The sequence below is a fragment of the Sylvia atricapilla genome, chromosome 9 (genome assembly GCF_009819655.1).
Source record: "Sylvia atricapilla isolate bSylAtr1 chromosome 9, bSylAtr1.pri, whole genome shotgun sequence".
In the NCBI taxonomy this organism is placed as follows: domain Eukaryota; kingdom Metazoa; phylum Chordata; class Aves; order Passeriformes; family Sylviidae; genus Sylvia; species Sylvia atricapilla.
The window spans coordinates 669865-689010 of record NC_089148.1 but is presented as its reverse complement, the minus strand read 5'-3'; positions in this window follow the sequence as shown (position 1 = coordinate 689010).

Here is a 19146-nt window from a genome sequence, read left to right as displayed (position 1 = left end):
ATTACACTGAGCATCTTGTAAGGTTTATTTTCCATTTTCAGATCAGCAGCATTGTAGGCACAGAGCATATTATCATGTGTTAGATAGATTTTACGTACTGTTTCTGCATTCAGTGCAGGTTCTTGGTTTCAGTCTCTTCTTTGGATCTTTCAAATCTGTTCCTCTTGTCATGCTCTGCCCTTGTAACTGAGATGAGCTGAGATAACCCTCTGCAGGTATTTTGGCAGTTGTAAGAAAGAGAGTGTCATTGGCAGGATATAATTCAGCATTTTCTTTTGCTTTTGATCTTTGAAGATTATTGACCTGCAGAATACATAGATCAACCTATTAAATACATCTTTTAGTTGCTTTCCCAATGCACTTGAGGAGATAGTGGGGTATGAAGGCAGAATTATTATTTTGCCTTCAGTCAAATTAAGTGGAATTTAAATCTGGGGAAGCTTCACAATTAAAGTTGGCTTGCATAAGGATCAGTTTTGTCCAAGTACACTAATAGGATTTTAATTTTTGATTGATCTGATTCTTCTTTCACACAATGTGGATGAAAGGAACTTCAGGGAAGTCACTGAACCTTCACAACTGCAGAAAAAAAAAGGATAATTTCCAACTATGTAGCTTAGCCTTTTTAGCACTAACTGCTGGAAAACAGATGCACATGCACATACCCAATTGCATATGTTCAATTTTTCCATTTCTCATGATAATGTAGAATAGGTAATGTTCTCTGTCTAAAATTCCTGCTACCTTAATGTGGAAGACAGAGCAAAGTAAAATGAGTCTTATTCCTCTTTCATTTCACAAGAAAATTAATTTTGTCTATTGCTTTATATAGATTTGCATGATGGTGACTTGGGTTAAATAGACTTCTCAGCTTTTCTATCCAAATTTATGATGGGAACAATTCCTTGTAACTCTCATTATCATAATAGAATCCTATCACGATGTGGTGGGGGGAAAAAAGCCCAAACAGAAACGTTTACAACATTTCCATGCAAGTCTGCTCTAGTGATGGAGATCTTTATGATACCCAGGTGCTCTGCATGTTCCTTTATGAGAATTGAATTACCTGACCTGGAAGTGCAGAGTAAATGTTTAAGCTTTACTAGTCCTTGAAAAGCAGTAAGGTGGAGAAGATATTGCAATACTTGTTAGTGAAACTATTTGGAAATTGAATTACAGATGCTCTCAGGGCCACATCCCATCCTTACATAATTTACAGAAGCAAGTTATCTCCCTGACCCTCAAACCTCCTGTACAACCGCTTCCTCGCTAAATAAAAACAACTTGATCATCTACTTTGACAAGCCAAAGCTGGGAATCAATTTTAAAAGGCCAAGTCTAGCAATGTCCCTTGCTTATTCTTGCAGGATCTCCCTTCCTTGTGCAGCTGGAGGTACTCAGCACTCCCTGGATGGCACTTGCTGCACATTTGGGCAGTGACTCCATGAGTTTGGTCTGTCTGGAGGTGGTTAACAGTCTCTGAAAACTTCAACATGCAAAGTTCACCTTGGAGTGGGTTATTTCCCACCAAGTTTCCTTGTTAGCCTTCCTGCAGTCCATGACTTTGGAGAAACTTCAGTCAGTGTTGTGGAAGGGCCAGATAACACAGGCCCTGCCCTTGAACTCCACGGCTGGGAAGGACAGGTTGTCTCTGCTACCAGCTCACACTGATATGGCTGTGCTGCCAATGTGCAGAGCAGATGGGAAATGTGCTGATAAAAGCAGCTTTCTGTAGGTGCAGACAGACAACTTCATTGAAAGGCATTAAGTAAATGGGCAAAACCCATCATTTTGTCAGGATGCTTCCCTATCAAAGCCCACCTGAAGTGGTCTCCTCTCTGTTTGGTGTAGATACTACAAAGTTGGACCCATTAACTCATTAGTTCATTCAATGAGGTGTTTAGCTAAAAATCTAGATATTTTGTGTTACTGGAAGTAGGAATAAGAACTATATTATGTATGTATATATTATAGTCTGATGAACTATATTAATATTGCATGAAAAGAAAATGTCAAAACAAATAATACAGTGGTGCAATAAGTGTTTTACCCCATTTCCCTAATTATTTAAATATAGAAGAGTCCTGGTATATCGAAAGAAGTTTAGTTGGGCAAGTGAAAAATTACACTCCTGAGCAAACATATGATATTATAATAATTATGTTATATTAATTTGTGTCATTGATTCTAATATCTAGTGTAGAAGGACATTTGTAGCACTTTAATATAGACTATCACACCTGATTCCCAAAAGTGTTGGACACTATAGTTTCTTTCCTACAGGAGAATACTGATGCTCTACATAACATTTTGTAGACAAAAAAGAAAATTCATAAGCATTAGAACTCCTAGATAAATTGTAAAAATGTGAACCAGATTACAGTAAAATAACACTTCATTAAATTGTAGTGAACTATTCTCATCTTGGAATTTATTCCAGCCTCACTGATAGAGGGCTCATTATTTCAATGTCATAATGACTGGTTCAGTTAACTACTCTATCTTGCAAAAATGCCAGAAAAATAAATTTGTATCAGGAAAGTTAAATATGCCAGGTTACATAGGTGCCTAGGTTACCTGGACCCTTCATCTCACAAGTTTCCAAGATAGAAGTAATCCTTTAATCTTCTGAGCGAGTCTCAAGGCTCTCTTTTTTAATGCTAGACTACATTTTCATCTGCTGCTTTTTCTTTTATTTTTTTAACTTTTCTGAATCTCCTTGCTAAATCTATTCTGTATTTATTAGGAGGTAGAGATGTCCCTTCAACCTTACTGACAGCAAAAGCTCTGGTGAAGTATTTTCTATATAAAAAGAAGATGATTTCCCAGGGCGTGCAAAGGGTCATTACTAATGCCAAGGAAAAGATTTTGAACCTGATCTTGGCCAAATGACAGAAGAGATCAGTGAAAGAAAACATAATGATGTCACAGAAAATGGGACAGGATAGAAGAATAGGGATACATATTGGCTGAATGCAAGCCTTTTATATCTAGGAGCTGATTTCTCATTCAGATAATTTAATTAAATGCATTGATGTTTATTTATTGCCTTCTGGTAAATTATGGAGGTTTTGTGTATTTTATTCTGCTTCTTTCACATTAATAATACTGCTTGTCTTGCACCACAGAATGGCAGCTAGTGAAGAACACACCACATGCATCACTCAGTTTGCCCAAGGAGCAGCTGATGAGCCTTTATTGTGTTTGAGAAGTTGTGCAATTTCCAGCCCAGTGCTGGTAAGATTGAGATGGTGCAGCACCCTAAATGGTCCCAGTGATGATAACATGTAAGTAACAATAACAGGATGTGTTATGTTATCTTGGCAAAAGCACAACTTTGGAATATCACTTTAACTATGAGTAATTGCATCATAATGTGTATTAGCCTCAATTCTGCACTGCCCCCTGAATTCCTTATATGTGTGCAGAGCAAGTGTATAAACGCTGCTGAGCTCCACGGGGACACAGCACGTCAGCCAGAAAACGTGAAGCACAGCTCACAGCCTCTGTTCCCACCATCAGCTCAGTCACTGCCCTGTCTGTGCTTGAGTCCAGACCCATGGACCCACCAAACCCATGGGACCCTCTTTCCTTTTCCTTACACCGACTCTTTAGGGTGTCCAAATGCCTGGGTGCCAAACAGAGAAAGTTCCCAATTCTGATCACTTACTTCAGATACATTTGACTTTTGTGAGTCACTCCTTCCTTATTTTTGATTCAAGACCTAGTTCTGAGATTTTTCAGTACTGGGTCCAACAGAAGAAGAATAATGACAATTTTACAATGTCTTTCTGTCACCTTTTCCTTTGAAGATAACTTAAAACGCATTTTGTCAGATAAATCATCAAATATCCTTGTGATTTCCTTAAAATAGTATTCTTTCTTTCTTTTCTGTTATGCTAATTAAATGTCTGGTGGAAGCAATGGACAAGCAACGCTGGGCAAATTCAGCTTGGCCTGAGGCTTGTCTTATCTTCAAACTGACTCCAAAATCTGTGGTTTGAAGGGCCACAAAAGTGCTAAATCAGTAGAAAGTTTAAACAAGAGAGCAACAGCTCATGTTATCATCTAATGTAAAAAGATAGCAGAAACAAGTAATATATCTAAGTATGAATTGTGCAAATCAGGATGTTTTGCTTAATATAAGAAGTTTCAAAAACTAGAAAGGGTTTGTACAGAATACATCCACTACAAGGCGTTGTAAAAATAGCATTATTGAAATTATATGCATATAAGATCTGACTTTTTTCCCAATAATTTTATCTAAAAAGTCCTATAAAATTTTTTACTTGCAGATAATTGAAAAAATCACACTTGGTGTGTGAGTTCAAAACGTCTCTCATCATCTCCTATGAGGAAGATCAGCATAACATTTCCATGCTTTTTGTTTGTTTTGATATTTTCCAGTCAATTATTGACCTTTTCCTGCTTTCTATGGTATTTTTTACTCTGAAACTTTAGGATTTGCATATGTAAGTTTTATTCAGCTATGCATATTTTTAAAAAGCTGGTTTACATCTTCATGAAAATTGCCTATAAAAATTCTGCCAGCATTGAAAGTGAAAGGAGTAAGAATGGCTTGTCAGTGAGCTGCTAATTGAATGGAGCTTTCTAGATTTGACTGCAATCTCTGGTGGCATCACCAGTGATCCTGTGTCAGCCTGAACCCAGACCTAGATTTCTATTTAGAGAGTTAGATGTATTAATAACTCAGAGAGGTCTGAATCTCAAAACCAACATTCTTTGTTTTCCTTATCTGTCAACTGGTGCTGTTGCTCATCTTGCATTTCCTTATTTCTTTAATTCCATGTGCAACAGTATTTTAATTAAACAATTGATTTTCCAGGACAGGTGTAAAATTGTAAAATTGTTTTCCAGAACTATATAAAAATCACCAATGGGGGAGGGGGGGAAGAAGTTATTTTACACAAATGTAAAATAAAATAAAAAAAACCTTCTTCTTTCTCCCTTATGAGAAGAAGGGGTTGAGCCATTTTCTAAGGTGATGCAACACAAATAAAAAATGCATTTTTTAAAGGAAAAATAATGAAAATAAGAATTTTCCATTTACTGCAGATTGGAGATAATTAGAATAATTATTGATGAGCTCACATTAACAATTAGAGTGACACTGGCTATTTTTGGGAATACGAACTGAGGACCTCTCCTGGTTAAACTGAGGACCCCTCAGTTAAAAAGCCACTTTTTTGTGCCACAAGTTATGTCTAAAAGAGAATAATGTTTTCTGTCATTCGCATTCATTTCCCTTTGTCTCTATCAGAAATTAAATGTATAGGCAGGTTAAGAGCAATATCCAGCAATATATGAGGACTTTTTTTAAATGCTTTCCATGCACTCACCTAGAGTGGCTACTACAGGAGGTGTCCGTTCACAAAGGAATTTGTTAAGAGAGTTTAAGTGATGAAAAAAGAAAGCTAAGTACAGTTAATACAATTTTGATTTTTATTAATTGAGTTTGGTTGGCTGGAAAACTGCTTCTCTTGCTATAAACTGTTTTGCCATTTAAATGTATCAGCATCTGAAAAATCTCTGTGGAATATAGTTTTATTTAACTGAAAAGGCATCACTGTTGACATCTGAGTGAGAATTGTCATATTGGTTAGTAATTAATCTTCTGAGGCACAGTTTCGAAGGTTCACTGACAGTAAAAGGTGGGATCTGGGCAACCAAAAGGAAGTCCTGGATGTTGGTGGTGCCTGCTCTGAGATCCTGGCACCTCTTCCCATCCCTAGAATGTGCAGAGTGCTGGAGGGTGGGAGAACTATTCAGAGATTTTTCTCAGTAGCAAATACAAGCCTTTGAGACACTGGACTGGCCATGCACTGGTCCCTCTGCAGGGATGGCAGAGCGGATTCCATGAGCAGAGAGGGCACTGCAGGAGGGGCTTCAAACTGCACTAATGCCCAGTGCCTTGGCATTGGCTGAGGAAACCAACAACCCCTGAAAACACTCAAGGGGGATGTTGTGGTAGTGGTGGAGATTGTGTTTGGTGGGGAGCACAACAGTGGATGCAACCATCAGTCTCAGAGTCTTTTCACAAGGAGTACAACTCTCCCTAAAAAAGGCTGTAAATTCACTGGCTGGTGTTACACTGGGGCATGGAGATGGACCTGCCTCCTCTCCAGCCTGTGACAGAGTACAGCTTGAACTTCTCTGGAATTTGGGGACTGTTTCTCACAGTCAGTGTGAAAGCATGTACTGATGAAAATCCATTTGGCTTGATTCCATCCTAATATTGACCTGCATGAAAGTAGACTGCTGTCAAGTAACTTACCTCAGGATGAGAGTAGAATTAGATCATAGTCATATCCCTGGTCTGAAACTGCTGATCTTTTTTTCTCTGCTTTTGTTATTTTGGCTGCTTAGAAAGAGAGGGAAACGGCCTGCTTTTCCACTGTTGCATTTTATGTGGTCAAATGGACTTTTGCTCAGGTGACGCCCAAATTCCCCATAAATGATCACTTTTTACTTGGAAAAGGTCTCATTGTGAGCATCTTAGGATTTACATTTAACTGGAAAAAAGTCTCCTCTGCAGTGGAAATTCTGTGGTGCAGTCCTTCAGCCTAGGATTAAAAATTTCCTGAGTAGGAAGCAAATTAAACAAATATTTATTCCCTCATTTTCCTTGGGTGAAACCCCACTGCTTTGTGCCCCATCAGGCCTGAGTGATGCTGTGTCACATCCTAGGAAGGGCAGTGCTCTACCTCCTTTTCTCTGTGGCTCATTTCATAGCAAGACTGCTATAAAATGTGAGTGGGTAATAGCAATATCACCTATGGCTACCTCAAGAGATCAGCTACTTTATTCATGAGTCTTTGTATCTAAAGAAAGGTGCTGAACCAGAAATAAAATAGTGAACTATCAGATAGGAAAATAGAGTTAGCCTTGGTTTATTCTTTCAAGAATATGGAAAAATAAGGACCAAAAAACCCCAAACTCAAGCCAGTGATTTTCATGTAAAAGTACTTGTGCAGAGTATCTTTTTAAGACAATGTGAATTTCTCTTCAACACTGTTGCCAGGTCAAATGCTGCTGCTTTCACATTTGACTGTAGAGGTACTCCTCAGACTTATCCATATATTGTCCTTTAGAGAAAGATATCTTTCTCGAGGCAGTCTTTTCTAAGAACAAAATTCTCCTTGATCTGTCATTGCAGGTGGGGTTAAGAAAAAGCTCAGCTTTATTAAGTGCTGTGAGAAAACCTTTATGTCCCTCACAAGATTTAGACAGTGCATGTGTAATTCCTTTGCATGTTTCTAAATGTATTAAACAGGAAATAAATGAAAAATCTAAATGCTAAACTTCATGTTATTTTTGTCCAGCCAAAAAAGAAATTAAATAGCAGGTTACATCAATACGATGTTGTCTGTGTTGGTGACACCTCATTAACAGGTGCTGTTATAATATAGATCAGACATTTTCACTGAAAGAGGGACGTGTGATAGCTGTCCATTAACAGATAACTTAAGCTGACTCCAGGAAGCACTCAGATTCAGTCTTCTGTGGATATATTCTTTTGCTGGCAGTTTTGCCTGCGTTTTCATTCCTTGCAATGGCCATTTAACTGAAGAAATGCAACTCCCAGCATGAAAGGATTATTTTGCTAATCTTCCTTAAAGCTTCCCCCCGAGTATTCTATCAATATGAGGTTGTTGGTAGGAGACAACATAAACCTAATATAAATCCTGTTTTTTGGAACTGTGATTTGAAGTTGCACAGCATCCCACAGTCATGTGGAAGGGTATTTTGTAGAATGTTTGTTATTCATTCTTTCATTCTGCTGTCCCTTAAATCTAAGACCCAATAGGAATAATGCTTTCCTGTAGCTGCCTTGGCAAATATGGCTTTTATTACACAATTTTCAAATCCAATTAGGCTCATGCCACCCTGCTGAGGCATACATTAAAATTTAGCTGCTGAATCTTATGGAATGACCTGCTTCTTCTGCCGTAGTGCCTCTTCCTTTTAGTAAAGGATTCTTCAACCTGAAATTTATTTTTTCTATTTTTCTACAGTGGGTTCCTTTTGTAAAGGAAAAATATGGAAACACAGAAAATATATTCAGAGACAGTGCTGTAAATAGGACAGTATGTTCCATTTGAGATAATAGAGATGACCCGCTGGTTAATAAAAGATAAAACCATTTCCAGGGCCCCAAACTAACTGCAAGAGAATCCAAAAGGAAAAGAACTTTTTCTGTGTAGGTTTTTAGAAAAGCAAAATAAAAAAAAAAAATAATTAAAAAAAAAAAAAAAAAACCAACCCAGCACCCTTCCACCTCTGTCCTACATGTGCATTGGAAATACTTCTCATTACCTAGATGAATCTACTGTCCCAAAGGTACATTGCAATGTGATTTCACCAAGAAAAAAGATTTACTGAGATTCTCCTTAGTGAAAGAGATCCAGCAAAACCACAGATCATTACAGCCAGAGTTGAGCCTGACAGATTCTTGCTGTTTGACTGACCCTAAATTTTGTTAAGTGGGAGAAAATTTTGCATAGCACATCAGAATATGAACTAACACACTAAATATTTTATTCTGTGCTAAATTAGGTATTACAGGTTTTAATTCATCTTCATCAAGCATCCTTATTGAAAATAAAATAGGCTCAACTCAGCAGAGTAGGAGAGGAGAGGCATAATAATTAAAGCACAAATAAGTAGAGCATGTGACTCTATTAAAATTTATTATTAAGCTATTCTTTGCAGAACGTGTCATAGCTTTAGCAGCGCTTTGCCATAATGAAGTGTTCTAGCCAAGGCCCTGGGGTTTTGGATCCTTTAATCCTGCAAAGCCAGTCCTGGAAAGTGAGGGGGGCTCTGTGGCAGCATGAGGCCCCCTGGAACTTCCCTTGCCATCACTTGAAGAGCGCAGTGCCCCAGGCCACAGATCAGGGGAGCCCGCAGCACTCTGCCCCATGGCATCCCCCCGCACATCCCAGCCTGGAGCAGCAGAGACTGCTTTCCTTGGGAGCCTCAGGGAAAGGCCAGCCCTGCAGCAGAGCAAAGGGCTGCTGGAGCTGGTGCTCAGTGACTCCTTGGTGCTGAGATCCAAAGCCTGTGCCTGCACAGTGCTGTGCCTGGCGCTGACCTGCCGAGTGGCAGCTCTGGGATCAGGGAGCCCAGCACTGCCTTTGCCTTGCTCTTCCCTGTGCCAAGCACAGTGCTGTGACTGAGGCTTGGACGTGGCTGCTCTTTTCTGCAGACTGAAATCCCACCAGGCCTAAGAAGGGCCAAAAGCATCTGCTTTGGACAGTTTGATAAAAACTTCTGTTCGTAGCAAAACTTTCTGGATAGCACGGTGGTTTATCTTTTTTATCTATTATGTGTTATTTTCACTCCTCTATTTTTATTTCAATTCATTTTCACTTGTGTTGCTCTGAGATTCTTACACTGAGACCTGTTCACGAGTGCACTTAATTTGTCCCTACAGCTGCAGGCTGAAGATATTTTATAGCTATGGCTGTGGCAAATGACTAATCTGCACACATTGTTGCTCAGGAACATATTGTGTCACATTTGCTTAGTGAATGATCTGGTGTCAGAGTATACAGGAAGCCTTTCTGTCATTTGTGTTATGATTTTTTTTTTTTTTTTTTTTTGTGACCATGAAGTTTGAATGCATAGACTTAGGACTGTGTTAATTTTGCTTTTTTTGCCTTGTTACCTTGTGATATTGTAGTTCTTATCACAACTTTTTCAATTCTTCATTGAGTCTATTCAATTTCCAGCAGAATATGCCTGGAGATAATCACCCTTTTTCCCCTCTGCAATACCTAGGCTTTCTTGTCAGTGATTCACTCAGACACTTTTCCTTTCCTGAACATGCAGTTTTAATAGAAATGCCAAAGGTAATGAGCCTACTTTAATGACTAAGTGCATTGAATGTCACAGAGTGGATGCATTAAAAAAGGAGCTGAGACATTCCCCCAAAAAACTTTTGAAACCCAATAAGAAATATGGCTAATCTTTAGAAGCAAGGCTGTGTCTGTGGTCTCATGTAGTAGAGAGCTCCCTCCTTCCACACTCTGAGGGAGCTAGTTTGTATCTCTTCCCCAGAGGTGGGACAGCATCAGGAAATTTGCCGCTTCACACCTGCTGGGCCAGCAGCTGGGCAGGAAGAACAGGCAGGGAATGACTGCAGCCTTATTTTCTTCACCTTCCCTCCTAAATGGCCTTTGTTTCTGGTTTGGAAGGATAATAATTTATTGTTCGCTTTTGCTCAGGGATGGACATGAGGGCAAAATCAACCTTCTGTCAGGAATTATGTGAACTAGTTGATTTTGGAGCCATCAATTCATCAATGGCACTTTTTCTAGTCGAAACAATGATGCTCTGACTAACAGTGCACCAACTCACTGCTCTCCAGGTCTCGTTTGTGCTTTATTTATATCAGCCTGTCTCCAGAGCCAGCAGGAGCCATTGGCAGAGAGACTGTTCCCCTCTCTCAGGCTGCACAGCCTGGGTAAAGCTCGGGGCTGTTCCCAAGGGGTGGGAGCTGGCAGGGTGTAGGCAGGATTCCTCAGCACAGGGCAGTCCCCCAGGAAGCAGGGCTCTCCATACAGAACACTCCTTCACTTGTTGCCAAAGACAGGAGTCATCTGACCCATAAATATTAGAGCTGAAAAGACCCCTGGGGTCACCAGCTCCAGCCTCTGCAAACAGTGTAGCTTGATGTGATCCTCAGGGATGGACATTTGCCTTGAAATCAGTGACCCTCTCTGCCAGATTACCTCCCTCCTCTCTCATTTAGTCCTATTGAATCCACATTTTCCCCTTCAGTAATTCTGAGCTCTTGCTATGCTTTCCCCATGCTGCCAGCCGTCCTCCCACACCACCCTCCACCTTCTTGTTATTAATTCTTCTTACGTATTCGCAGCCTGTTATCATTTCATCTTTTCTCTAGACAGGGCAAATTCAACAGTTGGCTTTCTTGCCTAACTGCTCTTAATACAATAGCTGCTGTCTTCTGAACTTTGAGGATTTTTTTGTTTGCTGCCTGCCCTAGTTAAGTGTTCTTTTTTCTTTAAATCTAACATGATTTCCTAGTAGGGAATGCTCAGAGCATTGCAGATGTAGCCTTACCAGCCAGGACTGTGTAAAACATTTCAATTCTGTGTATAATATTTTATTCCATGTAGCCACAAGGACAGTAATCAATGGGATTGCAGAAAACACTGAATTTTATAGAAATCAAAGGAAAAAAATCACTGAGCCCTGTGGAAAAGAATGAAAGATGAATTAGGACAGAAAGATATAGAAATTTATAGAATTATATCTCCTTATAATCCAAAGACAGATATCTGTAGATTGATATTTTATTTTTTAAGAAAAAAAATCCATAAAATCTTAAGAAAAAAAAAAAGAATTATATTTTAAAACCTTATTTCCTCTGTTCTACAGAAAATGCTTTGGGCCAACCTTCTTTACTGATTATTAGCCCACGCTGAGTGCACACAGCATTTTGCCCTTGGTCTGCTGGGCACCCCAGTGCTGCCATCACACAGCACAATACCCAGAACTCTGCCTCTTCTTGCCTGGCTGATGCATCACATTCTAAATCACAGCATGTACTGAGTGCAGGTGAAATAACTTAGCATAAGGACAAGGTCTGGTTTGAAAGAATCAGCCCCAATTTGGGTTTGGAGTTAAGAGCATATTGGTAGTAATACTGTGAAAAGGAATATATAGCCTATCTCTTTTAAAATTGCTTTTCAACTGAGGGCAGGTAAGGGTTGGCTTATTATATAAGGTTTATTTTTATTATTATTAAAATTATGGCTTATATATTATATGTTAGCTCTAATTTTAATTGCAAATAATTTTGCATAATATATGTTCAAGATTGTCTGAAACAAGTATATGATACCTCATCATACTTCTCTCTCAACACATTGTGAAAAAATAATGGGGGAGAAGGATATCCACTTAAAACCATAAAATCTTTAATTAAATGGATCTATATGGGAAGCTTCTTTCTTTGGAACATTGTTAAATATTGCCACCTTCAGGTGAAAGTGTATCTAAACATTCAAGGAGACTTTTTCATACATACTCTTACAATTTTTCATCTTAACTGTTTTTAAACCATGGGTTATGGTGTTCCTTCTGACAGATGAGCACAGAAGGGCAAGACAGGGTGGTGTGCTGAATTTGGGGAACTTCAGTTCCTTGGATTTGAGTAAAGCAAGCGTGGAAGAAGGCACCACAGTTAATACGTTAAACCTATTAAATATTGTGTGGTTTCCTTGAACAAATCACCTCAGAGAACTAGAACCCTGCAGTTTACTTTTATGGGGCTTTCCCTCTTGCAAAACTTTTTCCATGTTCTCCATTTCTAATATGGAAGAATAAAGACAATTTTAAAGTGAATAGAATTGGCTTGGTTGAAATTCAGGTCAAAGTCAAGATTCAATTTATAAGAGAAATTCCCTAAACTAAGGAGAGATAATTAATTTTGCTGGAAAAGAAAGGCAATTTACGATTAATCAAACAGTGATATTATTCTGTAACAAAATTCTCAAAGCTATTTGCCTGTACCAAACATTTCAATCTCTCTTTAAGTTTAGTGAAAAAACTTAGGAACTCCTACTGGAGAGGGGACTCACATTAACTAACATTCACTTTATTCCTGGTTTTGCCTCTGCTGGTTTCTTCCCGTGCTAAGTGGGGAGATTGGTCCACGGCAGTGAGTTATCGATTGACTGATGGCAGGATCCCATTTCCTGTGGGTCTAAAGTCAAATTCTTTTGAAACATGGCATTACACAAACAGTGCCTTCCACCCAGAGAAAAATGTCATGCTGTTCAGTAATAGCGATGGCAAATACTCCCTTTGGACTGAGCACAACGCTCCACTTCCCACTTAAATGGTTTTGCACTGTTGCACTAAAGAGCTGGCACATTACTCCCCACAGGTGGCTGCATTTCAGCGCCTGGTGAAGAGAGTCTCTATTTCATCTTTCAGCTGTAGTGAGTACTAAACATAATGTGGGGCTCCTCTATTTCCACAGGCTATTAACCTTCCAAAACATTTATATCTCTGATGCTAAACTTTCTGGGACTTCAGCTTCAATTCCAGCAAAACTCTCTATTCAAAAACAATGCATTGAGAATGAATTAGGTCCCCTTGAAGCAAATAACAAACATATGCCAGAGCTAAACATAGGCTAAAACAGCTTTCTGAACTTATTCCTTCTCAAAAGTAACATTTTTTATTTTGGCAAGTTTGAGCAAAACTTCTTTATCCATTTTTGAATAAGAGAGTGTCAGTTAGACAAATAATCCTACTGAACTTCTATTCATGAAAGCATTTTAAAATATTGTACTTTATAAATAGTATTTTCATAGCATTTACAAAACATGGTAGGTCTGCAAAGACTTGGGATAAAAACCCCTTGGCTTTCTTCTGGGGAAATACATCCAGCAGACAAACACAACCTCCTGAACAAATGGTTGAAGTTCCCTGTTTGCTGCAGGTAATATTTGCTTAACAGAGCATATGAGAAGGTCGGTTCTCAATAGGCAGCTGGGCAAGTTTAACCACGGGCACTGCAACAGCTTCAGTGTCAGTACAGTCCCAAGGGAACTTGGAGGGAGACACTTTATCAAGGAAAGGTATGCATGCATGGTAGAGCTGACCTGTGTAATGCTGTGCCTCCTCACCCAGCCTGAGCTTTATTTCCATAACCCTGCTCAAGGGGAAACCACCAGTGGCAGTCACAGAATATGTGCTGGTTGTGAAGGCCACAGTCAGGTCAGAGCAGATCCAGGGGAGGCAGCAAACAGCTCAATAGCCAAGGGCTAATTTGAGCAATACACCCACCTCACCACAGAGCTGCCCAGTGTCCAATTCAAGCCAAATTTGCAAGAAATAGACATCTGTACTTGGAATTCTGGTTCTGTGATTTTACTTCATAAATAGTGGACAGCCCACAGCCCGTTGAGATCTCTGCCTGGCAGTGGGCTGCACACCAGGATCTCCCCTGAGGTAGGGTTGCCTCTCAAGGGTTCTACTATTCAAGTTTGAGAAACCCTTTTGTTACATCAGATACTTGGTAAAATAATTAGGAATAGACACACTGAAGTTCAGAAATCTTAGCTAAGCGACATAAGGATGGATAGTGAGTACATAATCCTTTGGACATAAACCATCGACCAAGTCTGGGACCAAGATTGGATTCAGCTGCACCTGAACTCTCCCCTGAGAGGTTTAGAATGCAAGGGACTCTTTATGAATCTCGTGGTCTTCCTGAAACTTCTGTCTGATCCTATTCTTTATGCAGTAAAATTCTTGTGTACCCCACCATCAAATCTTGTTAAATCAGTGTTGTTAACTCAGTGTCTTTTCTCAATCTAATATATTGTTTCTTCTCTCTTATGATTGAATGCATCACTCCATCCACAACAACTAAACAAGATGCTGCAGATGCCATGTATATAAAGTACTGCACAACTCTAGCAGAGAAAGTAATAGCTAAGCATTCAATATCTCATTTTCATTCCCTCTGTTGTTTAGAAAATGTGGCTAAAGATGAGATACTCTCGGCGTTTATAAAATGGAGGATTATAACAAAAAATGAAGGGGTGTAGAAGAGGATGGTTAGTCAGAAATACTTTCTAGAGTAGAAAGAGGAAATAAAACTGAAATTAGGTACTAAAGGGAGGCAAACACATCCACCAGTAATTCAGCATTCAGTGACAGGCAAAGGGAGCTTAGCAGTCCAAATAAGAGATTTTGAAATATTTAATCTGCAGGATCCGTTGAATCATGTATAGGAAGAGATATCTTGGCTGTTTTCTCAAATTAAATTGATTGAAGTCTTTGCATTTTATTACATGGATTTGTTCTGATTAGTTCTAAAGCTAAAAGTCTTTCTTCCAAAGGAAAATTCAGAAACACAACAAACTTTTTTTTTTTTTTTTTTTTTTTTTTAAGTGTCATGAGTTGTTCTCAGAAAAACTCCAGCATTCTTCCTGCACCCATGGTAGGAAAACTGCTGTGGTTCAGTGTGGCTGGATGGCTGGATGGGAATAGGTATGACACAGTCACCAAAGTGGTGTCAGAACACAATAATCTCAGAAGTGCTAGAGGATGAATGGCTCATATAAATGTAGAATATTATTACTATATACTCAGCTGGACCACACTGAATAGGGTTAGCTGCTTTATTGGGTCTATCTCCTTGGAAACTGGTGACAGTCTAGAGTATTGACTGCTAGTTCATCAAGATAGTATTGGCATATGCTCTGCTTAAGAAGTCTGACTTAGTTTCTGCAAAATAAAGTGCCCTTTAGCCAGGTGACAAAGAGGTGTGAGATCCTGAACTGGTTGTAAAATGCACAAGTTGCCAAATCAAGACAAAGGATCCTGTTTCCCCAGTCCTTTGGGCAGCTCAGACAGGGGTGGTAAGAGCAGCCTGCCAATACCTCACCAAATCCCTGCTGGTGGAGGCACTGACAGACCACTGGCATTAATTCTTGCCTGGCGTTTCTGGAGTTCATAATGAGTGCCATGTACCCCATAACCAGACACACCCAGACACTGTCGCACTGCCCAGCAAAGGGCCTGGCCTCTCCCAGATGAGTCTCTGTGTGCAGCACCTTCCTCCCGGGTGTCCTCAGGGCAAGAGTGCACAGCCTTCGGAGTGCATGAGGAGACCTGCTCCAAAAGATGTCTGGCATTGAACTTCTTCTTTGCTACCTTCAAGTATGCCATGTCTGGGCCACAGCGGGCCTTTTAATGTGAATTTGGGAAAGTATCCTGGGACTGTCACTCTGTGAAATAAAAAACAGGAGTTCTGCTAAATTAAACAGCTGTCTGTGGAAAACTCATTCAGTTTTTAGTGTTGAGAAGCACTGGATTTGATGGACTTGGCATATGTGGAAGTGCCACAGCTTTGTTTTCTCAGCCTTAAGCCATTCCCTTGCCCTACCATAACAAAATGGGGACTCCACAATTTTGTTCCATAGGAATGCTGATTTTCTCTTACCTGGAAAATCGTATAGCCTCTTTGTAGGTACAAAAAATTCCCAAAACAAAAATTCTTTGATTTCTATGTTAGAAAGATAATCATGCTAGTAAACACTGCAAATCATTATGGTCTTTTTAATGGGGCATTAAAATAGAAAGCCAAAAATGCTCTGTCATGATTTACAGCCTTGCTGGTAAACACCTTGGCCTGTTTCATTTACCATGGAACCATTTCTCCTGTATGGAAAAACCCTGAAGATACTGATCAACCTCTTCCAAATAAAAATTAGTAAAGTCACCATGAAACTGGCAGATAGTCTTGGTAATTATTTAAGCATTGTTTTTAAAATTATTATTTGATACACAAAGTGTTGTTTTCCATTTTGAAAATACTTTTGAATATTCTGTGCAGTGAATCTGGTAACTGCTGGAAGCTGTGTCTTATAGCTGCTTGCAAGATGCATTGTAAACTTAAAATAATTCAAAGTGCATTCTGCTTTAGAGTTTTCATAAAAATTCAGTGTTACTATGCTTCTCTTTTCATGCTGTCAGCAATTTTTAGACTCCACAAAACTGGATTTGCTTCTTATTCTTAACTGAAGGACACAATAAGAACTAAAAACCCCATGATGCTACATTCTTTACTTCTAGCATGGACTACAAACCTGTTATTTGTCAATAAGCTGTGATGCCTTGTATTCTATATTGGATGTATTTGTTGAAACCTCAGCTGCCGAAACCATGTCCACGATTTATTGCATCTAACTTATACTGTCTGAGAATTAGACTAGTTTATTCTTCTATGAGCAGCCTGTTTGGTGGAGTTCCAGGACTGGGTGAGGTGTGAGTCTCTTTCTGCAGAAGCTTATCCCTCAGTTTCACTAAAAGAAAGGGTTGGCTTAGCCTGAGCATTATCTTTTGCTTTCCTGAAAATCTGGATTTCTTGTCCTAAAACTCACGTAACTCTTTGCATGCTTTCTATTCTTGATCTTTAAGCAGAATATTACCTTGCTTGTTGTTTACCTTTGCTTTTTGTTTTAGGATTAGCACACTATTTAAAATGTCTTAATTTTCCATCTATTTCACATTTAAGTGAAAGGGAGGCTGTGAAAAGTCTGTCTCCAGTGCTCTGTACACCTCACCTCATCTGCCTCCTGGGTGAACAGGGCTATTCAGTGCAGAGGCTCTCAGTGGGACCAAGGAAGAGTCAGGGGTATCTCCTCAAGCAAATGCTCAGAAAAGCTCATAGGACAGCCCATAACATATTCCACAGTCAAATATTCTATTTAAAATTACAACTGTATAATCTAGAGGAGTATCTTCTGATTTAGAAATCTAATAACAAAATGCAGCCCTATTAACTTAGCTGTTCCTAGGAGGTGAGAATGTCAGTTATGGATAGTTTGGTCTTGGATAATTAAACAATTTTTTTTCACTGGAGTAGGAGTTAATTCTTTATGTGCTCTTAATTTATTGTATTTCACAGGAAAAGTTTATCAGTCTTGTAATTAGTTTTGTTCTCTATAAACCTTTTCAAGACATTGGATGAAATAAAATTATGATCAAGAATAATGATGGACATGGATCAAGATGCCTTTTCTCTCTGTCCAGAAATGGAATGTTATAAAAAGGTTTCCTGCCATTATTAGTTTAGGAAAGAAGAATCAAGTCAAAAACCAGGACAAAAATGAAGAAGGTATAGTTGGCAGCATGCAGAGAAAGACCTCTTCATCTCTTCCCAGTTTGCTAGAAAATATCTTTCCCTCTCTCAGCACCACCTTTCATTCCCCATACTCCCAGATTATGTTAAAATATTTACTGAGGTTGGTCTTTAAACCCACAGCAGCTAAACTACTTTAGCATGGGGTGAATTTATACCAGGTTTCTTATAATTTGTGCCCAGGGATATCATTATGCAACTGTCATGCATAACAGTCAGGCTAAACGGTGAGACTAAAGGGAAAAGAAAGGAAATCACTCATGGACATGCCTGAGAATCAACACAATTGTTTTCTCTGAAACAGTTCAGTCATATTGTGAAAATATATGCTTGGACCATTTGAAAACTTTTTATTATTTACTGAATAAGCTGTAACACCTCTGAAACTTACTGCAGTGTTTATTCGAAAGACCAGTTCTGTGGTTTTGGTTTATCATGTCAAAGTGCATTTGAGCAATTATAAAAGGGCACATTTTACTCAGTGTACCATCGTGGCTCCTCTGAAGCCTGTTGAGTTGTACAGCATTTTGTAGTAGGTTCCAATTCCAATATTAATGCAGGCACACTCATGGTGTGCCCTTTCAGGAAGATCTAAGGACTGATTCCTTTCTAACCAGGTACCTGCCTGGACAGGGAGATTTTTCCAAGCAGAATTATGTTATGCCAAGATTTTGTCTCTCTTCTTAAAATGAGACTTGCCTTCTCTTTTGTCAGCAGGCCAGTGGGATTTGATGGTACACTCCAAATTTCACTGGAGATTATATGGTTAAACTAATGTGAAAAAACCAAAACTTCCTCCAGTTCTCTGGTAACCCCTGTCTGCTTGCTTGAAAATCTCTTTTTTTCTGGTGCATATGTGAATATCTCCTCGACATTCTCTCAAGCCCACAAATTCAGTGCTTTTTTAAAATAACACACACTTTGTCTTGCATTGATTTCTGTCAGTGTTTCCCTGCAGAGGAGATCTGTATGTTTGTGGTGATCCTAAAAGGAAGGTGAAGCAGCCAACTGGAGTGTCCTGGGAAAGCCTGAAGTATAAGGCTTTACTTCTCAAACCAGGAGCATCTCTCCAGGCTGCATGAGGGAGGAGCACTTCTGTAAACAGCAGTCTCTCAAGACTACAAGTGTTTTCATCCATGTCTGGCTTCCCCACAGTATGCAAACCCTGCTCCTCAGTTATCTGCCTCAGGCCCTTTGAGAGGATGAGGACTCTGTATTACCTATGAAAACACCTCCATAGTTAAAACATGGTCCAGAATCTCTGTTACTCCATGTTTGTTTTAGAATGGGAAATATTTAATATTATCTTCTCTGTATTCCCTTACTTTTGTGAAACAAATTTGATTTATTGTTGGATATTTTTTATTCCTAATTTTTATTGGTTTAGTTCCTTCAAAGCTGCTGGCATTGCTAAGGCATTAACACCAGTA